At 35.2% G+C, this 13,040-nt stretch overlaps 14 non-coding genes across 14 annotated transcripts; all 14 read left to right on the top strand.

Moving 5' to 3' along the window:
* The first annotated feature begins 488 nt into the window (after positions 1 to 488).
* Positions 489 to 595, top strand: LOC148514576 (U6 spliceosomal RNA). Its single transcript, XR_015880053.1, has one exon. It is a non-coding gene; the product is annotated as a U6 spliceosomal RNA (small nuclear RNA).
* A 522-nt stretch (positions 596 to 1,117) lies between these two features.
* LOC148514577 (U6 spliceosomal RNA) lies at positions 1,118 to 1,224 on the top strand. The gene has a single exon (XR_015880054.1). It is a non-coding gene; the product is annotated as a U6 spliceosomal RNA (small nuclear RNA).
* Positions 1,225 to 1,746: 522 nt separating this feature from the next.
* On the top strand, positions 1,747 to 1,853 carry LOC148514578 (U6 spliceosomal RNA). Its single transcript, XR_015880055.1, has one exon. It is a non-coding gene; the product is annotated as a U6 spliceosomal RNA (small nuclear RNA).
* Positions 1,854 to 3,383: 1,530 nt separating this feature from the next.
* Positions 3,384 to 3,490, top strand: LOC148514579 (U6 spliceosomal RNA). Its single transcript, XR_015880056.1, has one exon. It is a non-coding gene; the product is annotated as a U6 spliceosomal RNA (small nuclear RNA).
* A 522-nt stretch (positions 3,491 to 4,012) lies between these two features.
* Positions 4,013 to 4,119, top strand: LOC148514580 (U6 spliceosomal RNA). Its single transcript, XR_015880057.1, has one exon. It is a non-coding gene; the product is annotated as a U6 spliceosomal RNA (small nuclear RNA).
* A 522-nt stretch (positions 4,120 to 4,641) lies between these two features.
* LOC148514581 (U6 spliceosomal RNA) lies at positions 4,642 to 4,748 on the top strand. The gene has a single exon (XR_015880058.1). It is a non-coding gene; the product is annotated as a U6 spliceosomal RNA (small nuclear RNA).
* A 1,530-nt stretch (positions 4,749 to 6,278) lies between these two features.
* On the top strand, positions 6,279 to 6,385 carry LOC148514582 (U6 spliceosomal RNA). Its single transcript, XR_015880060.1, has one exon. It is a non-coding gene; the product is annotated as a U6 spliceosomal RNA (small nuclear RNA).
* Positions 6,386 to 6,907: 522 nt separating this feature from the next.
* Positions 6,908 to 7,014, top strand: LOC148514583 (U6 spliceosomal RNA). The gene has a single exon (XR_015880061.1). It is a non-coding gene; the product is annotated as a U6 spliceosomal RNA (small nuclear RNA).
* Positions 7,015 to 7,536: 522 nt separating this feature from the next.
* Positions 7,537 to 7,643, top strand: LOC148514584 (U6 spliceosomal RNA). Its single transcript, XR_015879608.1, has one exon. It is a non-coding gene; the product is annotated as a U6 spliceosomal RNA (small nuclear RNA).
* Positions 7,644 to 9,174: 1,531 nt separating this feature from the next.
* On the top strand, positions 9,175 to 9,281 carry LOC148514585 (U6 spliceosomal RNA). The gene has a single exon (XR_015880062.1). It is a non-coding gene; the product is annotated as a U6 spliceosomal RNA (small nuclear RNA).
* A 522-nt stretch (positions 9,282 to 9,803) lies between these two features.
* LOC148514586 (U6 spliceosomal RNA) lies at positions 9,804 to 9,910 on the top strand. Its single transcript, XR_015880063.1, has one exon. It is a non-coding gene; the product is annotated as a U6 spliceosomal RNA (small nuclear RNA).
* Positions 9,911 to 10,432: 522 nt separating this feature from the next.
* Positions 10,433 to 10,539, top strand: LOC148514587 (U6 spliceosomal RNA). Its single transcript, XR_015879610.1, has one exon. It is a non-coding gene; the product is annotated as a U6 spliceosomal RNA (small nuclear RNA).
* A 1,531-nt stretch (positions 10,540 to 12,070) lies between these two features.
* Positions 12,071 to 12,177, top strand: LOC148514588 (U6 spliceosomal RNA). Its single transcript, XR_015880064.1, has one exon. It is a non-coding gene; the product is annotated as a U6 spliceosomal RNA (small nuclear RNA).
* Positions 12,178 to 12,699: 522 nt separating this feature from the next.
* Positions 12,700 to 12,806, top strand: LOC148514589 (U6 spliceosomal RNA). Its single transcript, XR_015880066.1, has one exon. It is a non-coding gene; the product is annotated as a U6 spliceosomal RNA (small nuclear RNA).
* Positions 12,807 to 13,040: the final 234 nt, after the last annotated feature.

Raw genomic sequence — 13,040 nt, forward strand, 5'->3', positions numbered from 1 at the left:
ACTAAAAACATTTAGAAGTAAAATTCTTTAGTCTCCCTAAACTAAATGCTATAAACTATAAAGTTATAAAAAAGAATGGTTATTTAATGGGCAGTAAATGTTTTTTTGGCTGGAGATTTTGCTGATGTCTGGAAACCTGGCTGCTTAGATGCACAGGGGTGCCTGGCAAAGAGCACCCATTTTTGTCAAGTGCCATCCTAGCCAAAGAATGCAAAGAAGCAATTTTAGCCTAGTACAGTCTATGGTTTTGAAGAAATGAACCTCTACATGCCAATTTTCATAATTTGTTTCACTGTGATATGTATGGAAATCGATGGCTATTCCTTAATGGGATATTGAATTTTTTTGCCAGTTAGCAGCTCTATCTTGTTAATGTTCTCCAGTTTATAAAACCCTATTTAAATTTTACTTCCAACTTTCACTCTCCCTAAGATCAATCTTGAGGCACATGGTGGGGTATATAACTCTTAGGACTTTGCTTTTGGAATGTGCTTGCTTCGGCAGCACATATACTAAAATTGGAACGATACAGAGAAGATTAGCATGGCCCCTGCGCAAGGATGACACGCAAATTCGTGAAGCGTTCCATATTTTAGGTATATAGCTCTGGACAAATTAATTCGATTCCACTTAAGATACCTGCAGATAAAAAGTCAAGAAATTTTGCAAGCAAAGAACAAATCGACCAACTTTTTTATGACAAAATCAGTTCGACATGACATATCATTTTCAAATTCAATTCTTGTCTAAATTGTGCAGGTTGTCTCAGTACTTCTATTAAGTCTTAGAAAACTATTTTGCCATTTTCCATTCCTACTTCACTTGTTCTGTACTTAGGAGCAATTTTAATCTTGTACAGCCTATGGTTCCAAAAGAAATGAACCTCCACATGCTAATTTGCATAATTTATTTGACTGTGGTACGTATAGAAATTGGTGGCCTTTCCTTAATGGGATATTGAATTTTTTGCCAGTAAGTAGCTCTATCTTGTTTATTGTAAAGTGTTCTCCAGTCTTTGAAACCCCATCTGAATTTAACTTCCATCTTTTACTCTCCCTAAGATCAATCTTGAGGCACATGGTGGGGTATATATATCTTAGGACTTTGCTTTTGGAATGTGCTTGCTTCGGCAGCACATATACTAAAATTGGAACGATACAGAGAAGATTAGCATGGCCCCTGCGCAAGGATGACACGCAAATTCGTGAAGCGTTCCATATTTTAGGTATATAGCTCTGGACAAATTAATTCGATTCCACTTAAGATACCTGCAGATAAAAAGTCAAGAAATTTTGCAAGCAAAGAACAAATCGACCAACTTTTTTATGACAAAATCAGTTCGACATGACATATCATTTTCAAATTCAATTCTTGTCTAAATTGTGCAGGTTGTCTCAGTACTTCTATTAAGTCTTAGAAAACTATTTTAACATTTTCCATTCCTACTTCACTTGTTCTGTACTTAGGAGCAATTTTAATCTTGTACAGCCTATGGTTCCAAAAGAAATGAACCTCCACATGCTAATTTGCATAATTTATTTGACTGTGGTACGTATAGAAATTGGTGGCCTTTCCTTAATGGGATATTGAATTTTTTGCCAGTAAGTAGCTCTATCTTGTTTATTGTAAAGTGTTCTCCAGTCTTTGAAACCCCATCTGAATTTAACTTCCATCTTTTACTCTCCCTAAGATCAATCTTGAGGCACATGGTGGGGTATATATATCTTAGGACTTTGCTTTTGGAATGTGCTTGCTTCGGCAGCACATATACTAAAATTGGAACGATACAGAGAAGATTAGCATGGCCCCTGCGCAAGGATGACACGCAAATTCGTGAAGCGTTCCATATTTTAGGTATATAGCTCTGGACAAATTAATTCTTTTCCACTTAATGATACCTGCAGATAAAAAGGTAAGAAATTTTGCAAGCAAACAACAAATCGACCAACTCTTCTATGATGTCATCAGTTAGACATGACTTATCATTGTGTGAATTGTGCAGACTGCCTCAGTTATATTTAAACTTAGAAAATTATTTAGCCACCTTCAATTCTTATTGAACTTGCAGGGGTGTATCTATTGGTCGAAGCGGAAACGTAAGGGACAGGTGCCCCCTCCAAGTCACTCCAGGCCTGAAGGCATGAATATGCACTGCTGCACCCAATAGGTTCTGCTTGGTACAGTGGAAAAATCTATCTTTCTTTATCCAATACCTATTCATAACTCTAGACAATTGTACAGTACGAAACCACAATCTCCAGCAAATCAAATCTGCTATTATATAATTATTGAAGCCCATGGTGCATGCTGCAATCACCTAATTTGCTTAATGCATGAGATTTAAGACCCTTTCCACAAAGAACAAATGCCTAGCTTCTCCCCCTACACATAATGTTCTATCAAGAAACTCCCCAAGCACCCATGAATATACTAGACTTCTAAAACTTCTTTTTTTAACTCTGTTCCACAAAAATAAGAACTGAACACATAATGTATTAGATGCCAAACCAAGGAGCCATTCACAGCACATAAGCACCTCTAACAGAATGTACAAATATAAAAATAAAATGTTAGGGCTAGTTTAAATCATATACCAATACAATTAGGGAGACCAAGTTGTGGCTTCAAAATATAAATATATTATAATATATAATACTTACCATATGCTATTCATCTGTATTTTTTACTTTTATTGTTAATTGAGCCAAAAGATAGTGCACACAATACTTAATTTACAATCTTAAAGTTTAGCAGTTACATAATTTGCATATATCCAAATTTGTTTAGCAACAAATACATTTTAAGTGTAAACTATGTCATTTTTGACCTTTTTGCCCACTTATTTGACATTAACCGATTACATAAATGGTGATTAGCATATGATTAGTATTATAAACTAAAAACATTTAGAAGTAAAATTCTTTAGTCTCCCTAAACTAAATGCTATAAACTATAAAGTTATAAAAAAGAATGGTTATTTAATGGGCAGTAAATGTTTTTTTGGCTGGAGATTTTGCTGATGTCTGGAAACCTGGCTGCTTAGATGCACAGGGGTGCCTGGCAAAGAGCACCCATTTTTGTCAAGTGCCATCCTAGCCAAAGAATGCAAAGAAGCAATTTTAGCCTAGTACAGTCTATGGTTTTGAAGAAATGAACCTCTACATGCCAATTTTCATAATTTGTTTCACTGTGATATGTATGGAAATCGATGGCTATTCCTTAATGGGATATTGAATTTTTTTGCCAGTTAGCAGCTCTATCTTGTTAATGTTCTCCAGTTTATAAAACCCTATTTAAATTTTACTTCCAACTTTCACTCTCCCTAAGATCAATCTTGAGGCACATGGTGGGGTATATAACTCTTAGGACTTTGCTTTTGGAATGTGCTTGCTTCGGCAGCACATATACTAAAATTGGAACGATACAGAGAAGATTAGCATGGCCCCTGCGCAAGGATGACACGCAAATTCGTGAAGCGTTCCATATTTTAGGTATATAGCTCTGGACAAATTAATTCGATTCCACTTAAGATACCTGCAGATAAAAAGTCAAGAAATTTTGCAAGCAAAGAACAAATCGACCAACTTTTTTATGACAAAATCAGTTCGACATGACATATCATTTTCAAATTCAATTCTTGTCTAAATTGTGCAGGTTGTCTCAGTACTTCTATTAAGTCTTAGAAAACTATTTTGCCATTTTCCATTCCTACTTCACTTGTTCTGTACTTAGGAGCAATTTTAATCTTGTACAGCCTATGGTTCCAAAAGAAATGAACCTCCACATGCTAATTTGCATAATTTATTTGACTGTGGTACGTATAGAAATTGGTGGCCTTTCCTTAATGGGATATTGAATTTTTTGCCAGTAAGTAGCTCTATCTTGTTTATTGTAAAGTGTTCTCCAGTCTTTGAAACCCCATCTGAATTTAACTTCCATCTTTTACTCTCCCTAAGATCAATCTTGAGGCACATGGTGGGGTATATATATCTTAGGACTTTGCTTTTGGAATGTGCTTGCTTCGGCAGCACATATACTAAAATTGGAACGATACAGAGAAGATTAGCATGGCCCCTGCGCAAGGATGACACGCAAATTCGTGAAGCGTTCCATATTTTAGGTATATAGCTCTGGACAAATTAATTCGATTCCACTTAAGATACCTGCAGATAAAAAGTCAAGAAATTTTGCAAGCAAAGAACAAATCGACCAACTTTTTTATGACAAAATCAGTTCGACATGACATATCATTTTCAAATTCAATTCTTGTCTAAATTGTGCAGGTTGTCTCAGTACTTCTATTAAGTCTTAGAAAACTATTTTAACATTTTCCATTCCTACTTCACTTGTTCTGTACTTAGGAGCAATTTTAATCTTGTACAGCCTATGGTTCCAAAAGAAATGAACCTCCACATGCTAATTTGCATAATTTATTTGACTGTGGTACGTATAGAAATTGGTGGCCTTTCCTTAATGGGATATTGAATTTTTTGCCAGTAAGTAGCTCTATCTTGTTTATTGTAAAGTGTTCTCCAGTCTTTGAAACCCCATCTGAATTTAACTTCCATCTTTTACTCTCCCTAAGATCAATCTTGAGGCACATGGTGGGGTATATATATCTTAGGACTTTGCTTTTGGAATGTGCTTGCTTCGGCAGCACATATACTAAAATTGGAACGATACAGAGAAGATTAGCATGGCCCCTGCGCAAGGATGACACGCAAATTCGTGAAGCGTTCCATATTTTAGGTATATAGCTCTGGACAAATTAATTCTTTTCCACTTAATGATACCTGCAGATAAAAAGGTAAGAAATTTTGCAAGCAAACAACAAATCGACCAACTCTTCTATGATGTCATCAGTTAGACATGACTTATCATTGTGTGAATTGTGCAGACTGCCTCAGTTATATTTAAACTTAGAAAATTATTTAGCCACCTTCAATTCTTATTGAACTTGCAGGGGTGTATCTATTGGTCGAAGCGGAAACGTAAGGGACAGGTGCCCCCTCCAAGTCACTCCAGGCCTGAAGGCATGAATATGCACTGCTGCACCCAATAGGTTCTGCTTGGTACAGTGGAAAAATCTATCTTTCTTTATCCAATACCTATTCATAACTCTAGACAATTGTACAGTACGAAACCACAATCTCCAGCAAATCAAATCTGCTATTATATAATTATTGAAGCCCATGGTGCATGCTGCAATCACCTAATTTGCTTAATGCATGAGATTTAAGACCCTTTCCACAAAGAACAAATGCCTAGCTTCTCCCCCTACACATAATGTTCTATCAAGAAACTCCCCAAGCACCCATGAATATACTAGACTTCTAAAACTTCTTTTTTTAACTCTGTTCCACAAAAATAAGAACTGAACACATAATGTATTAGATGCCAAACCAAGGAGCCATTCACAGCACATAAGCACCTCTAACAGAATGTACAAATATAAAAATAAAATGTTAGGGCTAGTTTAAATCATATACCAATACAATTAGGGAGACCAAGTTGTGGCTTCAAAATATAAATATATTATAATATATAATACTTACCATATGCTATTCATCTGTATTTTTTACTTTTATTGTTAATTGAGCCAAAAGATAGTGCACACAATACTTAATTTACAATCTTAAAGTTTAGCAGTTACATAATTTGCATATATCCAAATTTGTTTAGCAACAAATACATTTTAAGTGTAAACTATGTCATTTTTGACCTTTTTGCCCACTTATTTGACATTAACCGATTACATAAATGGTGATTAGCATATGATTAGTATTATAAACTAAAAACATTTAGAAGTAAAATTCTTTAGTCTCCCTAAACTAAATGCTATAAACTATAAAGTTATAAAAAAGAATGGTTATTTAATGGGCAGTAAATGTTTTTTTGGCTGGAGATTTTGCTGATGTCTGGAAACCTGGCTGCTTAGATGCACAGGGGTGCCTGGCAAAGAGCACCCATTTTTGTCAAGTGCCATCCTAGCCAAAGAATGCAAAGAAGCAATTTTAGCCTAGTACAGTCTATGGTTTTGAAGAAATGAACCTCTACATGCCAATTTTCATAATTTGTTTCACTGTGATATGTATGGAAATCGATGGCTATTCCTTAATGGGATATTGAATTTTTTTGCCAGTTAGCAGCTCTATCTTGTTAATGTTCTCCAGTTTATAAAACCCTATTTAAATTTTACTTCCAACTTTCACTCTCCCTAAGATCAATCTTGAGGCACATGGTGGGGTATATAACTCTTAGGACTTTGCTTTTGGAATGTGCTTGCTTCGGCAGCACATATACTAAAATTGGAACGATACAGAGAAGATTAGCATGGCCCCTGCGCAAGGATGACACGCAAATTCGTGAAGCGTTCCATATTTTAGGTATATAGCTCTGGACAAATTAATTCGATTCCACTTAAGATACCTGCAGATAAAAAGTCAAGAAATTTTGCAAGCAAAGAACAAATCGACCAACTTTTTTATGACAAAATCAGTTCGACATGACATATCATTTTCAAATTCAATTCTTGTCTAAATTGTGCAGGTTGTCTCAGTACTTCTATTAAGTCTTAGAAAACTATTTTGCCATTTTCCATTCCTACTTCACTTGTTCTGTACTTAGGAGCAATTTTAATCTTGTACAGCCTATGGTTCCAAAAGAAATGAACCTCCACATGCTAATTTGCATAATTTATTTGACTGTGGTACGTATAGAAATTGGTGGCCTTTCCTTAATGGGATATTGAATTTTTTGCCAGTAAGTAGCTCTATCTTGTTTATTGTAAAGTGTTCTCCAGTCTTTGAAACCCCATCTGAATTTAACTTCCATCTTTTACTCTCCCTAAGATCAATCTTGAGGCACATGGTGGGGTATATATATCTTAGGACTTTGCTTTTGGAATGTGCTTGCTTCGGCAGCACATATACTAAAATTGGAACGATACAGAGAAGATTAGCATGGCCCCTGCGCAAGGATGACACGCAAATTCGTGAAGCGTTCCATATTTTAGGTATATAGCTCTGGACAAATTAATTCGATTCCACTTAAGATACCTGCAGATAAAAAGTCAAGAAATTTTGCAAGCAAAGAACAAATCGACCAACTTTTTTATGACAAAATCAGTTCGACATGACATATCATTTTCAAATTCAATTCTTGTCTAAATTGTGCAGGTTGTCTCAGTACTTCTATTAAGTCTTAGAAAACTATTTTAACATTTTCCATTCCTACTTCACTTGTTCTGTACTTAGGAGCAATTTTAATCTTGTACAGCCTATGGTTCCAAAAGAAATGAACCTCCACATGCTAATTTGCATAATTTATTTGACTGTGGTACGTATAGAAATTGGTGGCCTTTCCTTAATGGGATATTGAATTTTTTGCCAGTAAGTAGCTCTATCTTGTTTATTGTAAAGTGTTCTCCAGTCTTTGAAACCCCATCTGAATTTAACTTCCATCTTTTACTCTCCCTAAGATCAATCTTGAGGCACATGGTGGGGTATATATATCTTAGGACTTTGCTTTTGGAATGTGCTTGCTTCGGCAGCACATATACTAAAATTGGAACCATACAGAGAAGATTAGCATGGCCCCTGCGCAAGGATGACACGCAAATTCGTGAAGCGTTCCATATTTTAGGTATATAGCTCTGGACAAATTAATTCTTTTCCACTTAATGATACCTGCAGATAAAAAGGTAAGAAGTTTTGCAAGCAAAGAACAAATCGACCAACTCTTGTATGATGTCATCAGTTAGACATGACTTATCATTGTGTGAATTGTGCAGACTGCCTCAGTTATATTTAAACTTAGAAAATTATTTAGCCACCTTCAATTCTTATTGAACTTGCAGGGGTGTATCTATTGGTCGAAGCGGAAACGTAAGGGACAGGTGCCCCCTCCAAGTCACTCCAGGCCTGAAGGCATGAATATGCACTGCTGCACCCAATAGGTTCTGCTTGGTACAGTGGAAAAATCTATCTTTCTTTATCCAATACCTATTCATAACTCTAGACAATTGTACAGTACAAAACCACAATCTCCAGCAAATCAAATCTGCTATTATATAATTATTGAAGCCCATGGTGCATGCTGCAATCACCTAATTTGCTTAATGCATGAGATTTAAGACCCTTTCCACAAAGAACAAATGCCTAGCTTCTCCCCCTACACATAATGTTCTATCAAGAAACTCCCCAAGCACCCATGAATATACTAGACTTCTAAAAATTATTTTTTTAACTCTGTTCCACAAAAATAAGAACTGAACACATAATGTATTAGATGTCAAACCAAGGAGCCATTCACAACACATAAGCACCTCTAACAGAATGTACAAATATAAAAATAAAATGTTAGGGCTAGTTTAAATCATATACCAATACAATTAGGGAGACCAAGTTGTGGCTTCAAAATATATATATATTATTAATTTATAATACTTACCATATGCTATTCATCTGTATTTTTTACTTTTATTGTTAATTGAGCCAAAAGATAGTGCACACAATACTTAATTTACAATCTTAAAGTTTAGCAGTTACATAATTTGCATATATCCAAATTTGTTTAGCAACAAATACATTTTAAGTGTAAACTATGTCATTTTTTACCTTTTTGCCCACTTATTTGACATTAACCGATTACATAAATGGTGATTAGCATATGATTAGTATTATAAACTAAAAACATTTAGAAGTAAAATTCTTTAGTCTCCCTAAACTAAATGCTATAAACTATAAAGTTATAAAAAAGAATGGTTATTTAATGGGCAGTAAATGTTTTTTTGGCTGGAGATTTTGCTGATGTCTGGAAACCTGGCTGCTTAGATGCACAGGGGTGCCTGGCAAAGAGCACCCATTTTTGTCAAGTGCCATCCTAGCCAAAGAATGCAAAGAAGCAATTTTAGCCTAGTACAGTCTATGGTTTTGAAGAAATGAACCTCTACATGCCAATTTTCATAATTTGTTTCACTGTGATATGTATGGAAATCGATGGCTATTCCTTAATGGGATATTGAATTTTTTTGCCAGTTAGCAGCTCTATCTTGTTAATGTTCTCCAGTTTATAAAACCCTATTTAAATTTTACTTCCAACTTTCACTCTCCCTAAGATCAATCTTGAGGCACATGGTGGGGTATATAACTCTTAGGACTTTGCTTTTGGAATGTGCTTGCTTCGGCAGCACATATACTAAAATTGGAACGATACAGAGAAGATTAGCATGGCCCCTGCGCAAGGATGACACGCAAATTCGTGAAGCGTTCCATATTTTAGGTATATAGCTCTGGACAAATTAATTCGATTCCACTTAAGATACCTGCAGATAAAAAGTCAAGAAATTTTGCAAGCAAAGAACAAATCGACCAACTTTTTTATGACAAAATCAGTTCGACATGACATATCATTTTCAAATTCAATTCTTGTCTAAATTGTGCAGGTTGTCTCAGTACTTCTATTAAGTCTTAGAAAACTATTTTGCCATTTTCCATTCCTACTTCACTTGTTCTGTACTTAGGAGCAATTTTAATCTTGTACAGCCTATGGTTCCAAAAGAAATGAACCTCCACATGCTAATTTGCATAATTTATTTGACTGTGGTACGTATAGAAATTGGTGGCCTTTCCTTAATGGGATATTGAATTTTTTGCCAGTAAGTAGCTCTATCTTGTTTATTGTAAAGTGTTCTCCAGTCTTTGAAACCCCATCTGAATTTAACTTCCATCTTTTACTCTCCCTAAGATCAATCTTGAGGCACATGGTGGGGTATATATATCTTAGGACTTTGCTTTTGGAATGTGCTTGCTTCGGCAGCACATATACTAAAATTGGAACGATACAGAGAAGATTAGCATGGCCCCTGCGCAAGGATGACACGCAAATTCGTGAAGCGTTCCATATTTTAGGTATATAGCTCTGGACAAATTAATTCGATTCCACTTAAGATACCTGCAGATAAAAAGTCAAGAAATTTTGCAAGCAAAGAACAAATCGACCAACTTTTTTATGACAAAATCAGTTCGACATGACATATCATTTTCAAATTCAATTCTTGTCTAAATTGTGCAGGTTGTCTCAGTACTTCTATTAAGTCTTAGAAAACTATTTTAACATTTTCCATTCCTACTTCACTTGTTCTGTACTTAGGAGCAATTTTAATCTTGTACAGCCTATGGTTCCAAAAGAAATGAACCTCCACATGCTAATTTGCATAATTTATTTGACTGTGGTACGTATAGAAATTGGTGGCCTTTCCTTAATGGGATATTGAATTTTTTGCCAGTAAGTAGCTCTATCTTGTTTATTGTAAAGTGTTCTCCAGTCTTTGAAACCCCATCTGAATTTAACTTCCATCTTTTACTCTCCCTAAGATCAATCTTGAGGCACATGGTGGGGTATATATATCTTAGGACTTTGCTTTTGGAATGTGCTTGCTTCGGCAGCACATATACTAAAATTGGAACCATACAGAGAAGATTAGCATGGCCCCTGCGCAAGGATGACACGCAAATTCGTGAAGCGTTCCATATTTTAGGTATATAGCTCTGGACAAATTAATTCTTTTCCACTTAATGATACCTGCAGATAAAAAGGTAAGAAGTTTTGCAAGCAAAGAACAAATCGACCAACTCTTGTATGATGTCATCAGTTAGACATGACTTATCATTGTGTGAATTGTGCAGACTGCCTCAGTTATATTTAAACTTAGAAAATTATTTAGCCACCTTCAATTCTTATTGAACTTGCAGGGGTGTATCTATTGGTCGAAGCGGAAACGTAAGGGACAGGTGCCCCCTCCAAGTCACTCCAGGCCTGAAGGCATGAATATGCACTGCTGCACCCAATAGGTTCTGCTTGGTACAGTGGAAAAATCTATCTTTCTTTATCCAATACCTATTCATAACTCTAGACAATTGTACAGTACAAAACCACAATCTCCAGCAAATCAAATCTGCTATTATATAATTATTGAAGCCCATGGTGCATGCTGCAATCACCTAATTTGCTTAATGCATGAGATTTAAGACCCTTTCCACAAAGAACAAATGCCTAGCTTCTCCCCCTACACATAATGTTCTATCAAGAAACTCCCCAAGCACCCATGAATATACTAGACTTCTAAAAATTATTTTTTTAACTCTGTTCCACAAAAATAAGAACTGAACACATAATGTATTAGATGTCAAACCAAGGAGCCATTCACAACACATAAGCACCTCTAACAGAATGTACAAATATAAAAATAAAATGTTAGGGCTAGTTTAAATCATATACCAATACAATTAGGGAGACCAAGTTGTGGCTTCAAAATATATATATATTATTAATTTATAATACTTACCATATGCTATTCATCTGTATTTTTTACTTTTATTGTTAATTGAGCCAAAAGATAGTGCACACAATACTTAATTTACAATCTTAAAGTTTAGCAGTTACATAATTTGCATATATCCAAATTTGTTTAGCAACAAATACATTTTAAGTGTAAACTATGTCATTTTTTACCTTTTTGCCCACTTATTTGACATTAACCGATTACATAAATGGTGATTAGCATATGATTAGTATTATAAACTAAAAACATTTAGAAGTAAAATTCTTTAGTCTCCCTAAACTAAATGCTATAAACTATAAAGTTATAAAAAAGAATGGTTATTTAATGGGCAGTAAATGTTTTTTTGGCTGGAGATTTTGCTGATGTCTGGAAACCTGGCTGCTTAGATGCACAGGGGTGCCTGGCAAAGAGCACCCATTTTTGTCAAGTGCCATCCTAGCCAAAGAATGCAAAGAAGCAATTTTAGTCTAGTACAGTCTATGGTTTTGAAGAAATGAACCTCTACATGCCAATTTTCATAATTTGTTTCACTGTGGTATGTATGGAAATCGATGGCTATTTCTTAATGGGATATTGAATTTTTTTGCCAGTTAGCAGCTCTATCTTGTTAATGTTCTCCAGTTTATAAAACCCTATTTAAATTTTACTTCCAACTTTCCCTCTCCCTAAGATCAATCTTGAGGCACATGGTGGGGTATATAACTCTTAGGACTTTGCTTTTGGAATGTGCTTGCTTCGGCAGCACATATACTAAAATTGGAACGATACAGAGAAGATTAGCATGGCCCCTGCGCAAGGATGACACGCAAATTCGTGAAGCGTTCCATATTTTAGGTATATAGCTCTGGACAAATTAATTCGATTCCACTTAAGATACCTGCAGATAAAAAGTCAAGAAATTTTGCAAGCAAAGAACAAATCGACCAACTTTTTTATGACAAAATCAGTTCGACATGACATATCATTTTCAAATTCAATTCTTGTCTAAATTGTGCAGGTTGTCTCAGTACTTCTATTAAGTCTTAGAAAACTATTTTGCCATTTTCCATTCCTACTTCACTTGTTCTGTACTTAGGAGCAATTTTAATCTTGTACAGCCTATGGTTCCAAAAGAAATGAACCTCCACATACTAATTTGCATAATTTATTTGACTGTGGTACGTATAGAAATTGGTGGCCTTTCCTTAATGGGATATTGAATTTTTTGCCAGTAAGTAGCTCTATCTTGTTTATTGTAAAGTGTTCTCCAGTCTTTGAAACCCCATCTGAATTTAACTTCCATCTTTTACTCTCCCTAAGATCAATCTTGAGGCACATGGTGGGGTATATATATCTTAGGACTTTGCTTTTGGAATGTGCTTGCTTCGGCAGCACATATACTAAAATTGGAACGATACAGAGAAGATTAGCATGGCCCCTGCGCAAGGATGACACGCAAATTCGTGAAGCGTTCCATATTTTAGGTATATAGCTCTGGACAAATTAATTCGATTCCACTTAAGATACCTGCAGATAAAAAGTCAAGAAATTTTGCAAGCAAAGAACAAATCGACCAACTTTTTTATGACAAAATCAGTTCGACATGACATATCATTTTCAAATTCAATTCTTGTCTAAATTGTGCAGGTTGTCTCAGTACTTCTATTAAGTCTTAGAAAACTATTTTGCCATTTTCCATTCCTACTTCACTTGTTCT

This window comes from Taudactylus pleione, unplaced genomic scaffold (assembly GCF_031769625.1).
Source record: "Taudactylus pleione unplaced genomic scaffold, aTauple2 ptg000262l, whole genome shotgun sequence".
Classification (NCBI taxonomy): domain Eukaryota; kingdom Metazoa; phylum Chordata; class Amphibia; order Anura; family Myobatrachidae; genus Taudactylus; species Taudactylus pleione.